Source organism: Colobus angolensis, unplaced genomic scaffold (genome assembly GCF_000951035.1).
Source record: "Colobus angolensis palliatus isolate OR3802 unplaced genomic scaffold, Cang.pa_1.0 Scaffold3, whole genome shotgun sequence".
In the NCBI taxonomy this organism is placed as follows: Eukaryota; Metazoa; Chordata; class Mammalia; order Primates; family Cercopithecidae; genus Colobus; species Colobus angolensis.
Window position 1 is genome coordinate 20,004,258 of NW_012116265.1, and position 5,206 is coordinate 20,009,463.

Below are 5,206 nucleotides of genomic sequence, written 5' to 3' on the forward strand. Positions count from 1 at the left end.
CGGGGCACCCTTGCTTCAGGAGGCTTAGATCCCCGCTGGTCCGCCCGCCCCGCCGCGGTGGTCTGAGCCGCAGCCCTCTTCCGTGCCTCCACGCCGCAGCCAGCGTGGCTGCGGCTGCCTAGCCCTCGCCCCCGCTCCGCCTCCGCCGCTCCCGGCACTGCCCGACTTCTTTGAGTTCCATCTCTTTCCTGGCTTTTCATCCTTGCTGATTCTGTAAGGGATAGCGCAGCCAGCGGACGTCCCAGGCCAAACGTTTTTTGATAGGCTGTTGAGGACTTTCCCGAGGGCGGTGGTTGGGGGCGAGGCTGCCTGCCTCCCAAGAGCAGCAGCACGCCAGAGAGCCGGCTGGGAGGGGAGTGCTGCCACCGAGGTCGGGAGCAGGGTCCTGGGCCTCATTGGGTCCTGTGTGGCCGATACTTCCCGTCCACGACCGGCTCCCGAATTTCGATTTGCTAATACCTCACCCGTCCGCAGCCTTCTTTCCTGAAAGTTACATAAAGTTGAAAGCTCTTCAACTTGCTTCCCCGACTCCTGAAATCCCGAATACACCTCTGAAAAGGAGTGTACTCACAAATATTCTCATTTTTCAATGAGACTCAGTCATTAAGGAAGATACGGTATTCTGAGTGTCAAGCCAGTAGGAGACTTGTGGTTGAAGCTCTGCTCTGTGTTATACTCCATTTCAATTTAAACAGTTTATCTTAAATGTCGTTGTAGATCCTTTTTCACTATTTCTCTATGGAGGACTTAATTCATACACCCCTTCCCGAGGTCTTTGACCTCTAATTACTCCCCCCCATCTTATTCGCCACTTGCATGATTTCTGTTTCTGAATTTCTGTTTCTGCTCTGAGGGAACATGCCGATTTGGTAATGATAAGCCATGTAAACTTTTTTTTTTTTCCTGAGACAGAGTCTCTTGTCGCCCAGGCTGGAGTGCGGTGGGGCATCTCAGCTCCCTGCGACCTCCACCTCCTGGGTTCAAGGATTCTCCTGCCTCAGCCTCCCCACTAACTAGGACTACAGGTGCGTGCCATCACACCCAGCTAATTTTTGTATTTTTGGTAGAGATGGAGTTTCACCATACTGGCCAGGCTGGTCTCGAACTCCTGGCCTCTGGTGATCCACCCACCTCGGCCTCCCAAAGTGTTGAAATTACAGGCTTGAGCCACCGCCCCCGGCTGTAAACCTTTTTTTTTTTTTTTCCCCCTGAGACGGAGTCTCGCTCTTGTTGCCCAGGCTGGAGTGCAATGGCGCGATCTCGGCTCACCGCAACCTCCGCCTCCCGGGTTCAGGCAATTCTCCTGCCTCAGCCTCTCTAGTAGCTGGGATTACAGGCGCACACCACCATCCCTGGCTAGTTTTGTGTTTTTAGTAGAGACGGGGTTTCACCATGTTGGTCAGGCTGGCGTAAACCTTTTTATACATACCATCTGTCAACATGATCACGGCTTTTTCTTTTTTCTTTTTTTTTTGTTGAGAGGGAGTTTCTCTCTTGTTGCCCACCCAGGCTGGAGTGCAATAGCATGATCTCGGCTCGCCACCACCTCCACCTCCTGGATTCAAGCAATTCTCCTGCCTCAGCCTCCCGAATAGCTGGGATTACAGGCATGCGCCACCACGCCCGGCTACTTTTATATTTTTAGTTGAGGTGGGGTTTCTCCATGTTGGTCAGACCAGTCTCGAACTTCTGACCGCAGGTGATCCGCCCGCCTTGGCCTCCCAAAGTGCTGGAATTACAGGCGTGAGCCACCGCACTTGGCTGATCATGGCTTTTTTTGACTGTATTTCTGGTACATTTTCACACTCCCGTGAATCCATAGGTGGAATCGCCATATATTGAAGGGGTTATCTCTGATATAAAATCTATAAAGTTACTATTAATTTTGTATGTGTAAGGTTCTGAAAAAGCACACTGTTGATAAGCTGCAGAAAAGAGAGTAGGGCATCTTCTGTCACAGGCTGTATATTTGGAATTTATTCTAGAAATTGGTAACTTTATTTATTTAATTTTTTTGAGACAGAGTCTTACTCTGTCGCCTAGGTTGGAGTGCAGTGGCGCTATCTCGGCTCACTGCAAGCTCCGCCTCCTGGGTTCACGCCATTCTTCTGCCTCAGCCTCCCCAGCAGCTGGGACTACAGGCGCTCGCCGCCATGCCGGGCTAATTTTTTGTATTTTTAGTAGAGACCAGGTTTCACCATATTAACCAGGATGGTCTCGATCTCCTGACCTTGTGATCCTCCCACCTCGGCCCCCCAAAGTGCTGAGATTACAGGTGTGAGCCACCTAGCCCGGCCATAAATTGGTAACTTTATAATATGAAAGTCAGTTCAAGACTCCTTATTTGAACATAGGCTTATAAATTAATTTATAAACAAACATTTGACTATAACAAGATTATTAATATATGCATAGTACCTTAGTTATAGTACTTTATAGTTTCTTTTATTGGTTTTTGGGTTTTTTGGTGGTTTTCTTGAGATAGGGTCTTATTCTTGCTCATGCTGGAGTACAGTGGCAGGGTCATGGCTCCTTACAGCTTCGACCTCCTGGACTCAAGTCTCTGGCATGCACCTCAGCCTCTGGCATGCACCACCACGCCTGGCTAATTTTGTGTTTTTTGTAGAGACAGGTTTTGCCATGTTGCTCAGGCAGGTCTTGAACTCCTGAGCTCAAGTGATCCTCCTGCCTTTGCCTCCCAAAGTGCCGGGATTACAGGCATGAGCAGCCACACCTGACCTAGTTTATTTTATTGTATATATTTTTTGTTGACTAAGTTTGATTTTGTAGATAAAGCTGTTGTGACATGAATGTGACTCAGAGAAATGCCAAGATTTCATACTCCGGTAGAGGTGGGTCTAGAGTCTACAGTCTTCTGAATCCCCTCATTTTCTGCCAAAGAACTGAATGTTGTTACTGTCATCTGCTGGTGAGCAACAACTGATAGTGTGGATAGTAGAGTAGGAAGTTGCTCTTTAGTAGTTCATGTGGTAGCATTTCCTTCCACAGTTACTGGTAGGTGCCTTTACTGTGAAGTTTCAGGAATTATTACTAAATAAATTTGCTTTGTTTCATTGTTTAGAACACTAATGCTTTTAAACTTGGAATAAACCACTTCTTGTTTTGTTGACTTGGTTTTGTAATTCTTTTTCTGTCCAGTTTTCCTTGTTCCTGGTCAACAAAGAAATGTGGAGTGTCTTGGCTGAGTCCTCATACAGACAAGATCATTATGGTGCTGTTAGGTAGGACTTGTATCCAGATGTAAGGTAATATCTCCACCAGCTTAAAGTTGTAAATGTATTTCAAATGCTCCTGAATGGTGGTTTTCTTTTTTTCCTGAATTTAATTCTCTATTATTTTGCCAGGTGATGTTAATTTTGTTCAATAAGCCATATATAAAATTTAGAACCATTATGTATCAAAATAGATAGAACTTCTGGCAGGGCGTGGTGGTTCATGCGTGTAATCCTAACACTTTTGGGAGACCAAGGCAGGTGGATTGCTTAAGCCCAATTCAAGACCAGTCTGAACAACACGGTAAAACCCTGTCTTTACAAAAAGTACAAAAATTAACCAGGTGTGGTGACATGTACCTGTAGTTCCAGCTTACTCAGGAGTCTCAGTTCAGAGGACCACCTGAGCCCAGGGAGGTCAAGGCTTCAGTGAGCCGTGATTGTGCCACTGTATTCCAGCCTGAGTAATAGTGTGACTCTTTCTCAAAAAAAAAAAGGGCAGGGGTGTGGGGAGATGGGGGTAGTACTTCTGCTCGTTTCTTCTGGTAGCTCCAGAACTGGGTTTACTTTATAAACTCATCTGCAACTTTATTTGGGTTTACCTTAGAAGCCATGTTTCTGTTCATAAATCATTCTTGAAATCACCTTATAGCAGATGGTACTTTATAGGTAGAACAGACTAAGTGAACAGCTTTAGATTTTGTTTTTACATAGCCTTTAGAATCCTAAATAAATATATTATTATCCAAACTGTATTTGAAGGGAATAATCAGTGTTTCTCTTGGGAGTTACTTTTTTTTTTTTTTGAGAGGTAGTCTTGCTCTTTCGCCCAGGCTGTAGTGCAGTGGCACAATCGTGTCTCGCTTCAACTTCCACCTCGTAGGTTCAAGTGATTCTCCTGCCTCAGCCTCCAGAGTAGCTGGGGTTATAGGCGCCTGCCACCATGCCTGGCTAATTTTTGTATTTTAGTAGAGATGGAGTTTCACCATGTTGGCCAGGCTGGTCTTGAACTCCTCACTTCAGGTGATCTGCCTGCCTTGGCTTCCCAAAGTGCTGGGATTACAGGCTTGAGCCACCCACACCTGGCCAGGAGTTACTTTCATCCTGCTTTTTTATTGCATGTGCTGCAAATATAGAATTCTACTAAATTGACATTTTATTGTGATATTAAGACTAGTTCACATCTCTGCAGGGGCATTTTAAGAAATCCTGGTGGTCAAGGGTTTAATCTTATCACTTTTAGATAAATTTTTAAAATTTAAAGCATTCACTGTTTTACTTATATACAAGATACATTACCACAGATATTTATTTATTTATTTATTTAATTTATTTGTTTACAAATGAATGAGAGGGTCTCACTATGTCACCCAGGCTGGAGTGCAGTGGTGCAATCATGACTCACTGCAGCCTCAATCTTCTGGGCTCAAGCAATTCTCCCACGTCAGTCTCCTGAGTAGCTGGGACCACAGGTTTGTGCCACCATGCCCAGCTAACTTTTTCTTTTTTTTTTTTTGTGGTTAAGACTGGGTCTCACTATGTTGCTCCTGGGCTCAAATGGTCCTCCTACCTCAGCCTCCGAAAGTGCTGGGATTATAGTTGTGAGCCACCATGCTTGGCCATATATTTTTGAGATGGGGTTTTGTTATGTTGCCCAGGCTGAACTTAAGCTCCTGAGCTCAAGAGATCCTCCTACCTCGGCTTCCCAAGTAGCTGGGACTACAGGTGTGCACCACTATGCCTACAAATAATTATTAACTACTGTTACTTTATTTGCAAAATATCCCATTTTTATTAGTTGTCCATCCCAACAGAGCCACAGACTAAAACTTCTCTAAGAAAACTTAGGCCGGGCGCGGTGGCTCAAGCCTGTAATCCCAGCACTTTGGGAGGCTGAGGTAGGAGGATTGCTTGAGCCCAGGATTTTGAGACCGGCCTGAACAACATATCAAGATCCTGTCTCTAATTTTTTA

At 45.5% G+C, this 5,206-nt stretch overlaps 1 long non-coding RNA gene across 1 annotated transcript in view; it reads left to right on the plus strand.

Annotated features, from left to right (window-relative positions):
* Positions 1-3,159: 3,159 nt before the first annotated feature.
* The window catches only part of LOC105517173, an 8,352-nt gene continuing 6,305 nt past the window's right edge, over positions 3,160-5,206 (plus strand). Inside the window, exon 1 of the long non-coding RNA XR_001002628.1 lies at positions 3,160-3,266. This is a non-coding gene — a long non-coding RNA (uncharacterized LOC105517173). The remainder of the gene's footprint in view (positions 3,267-5,206) is intronic.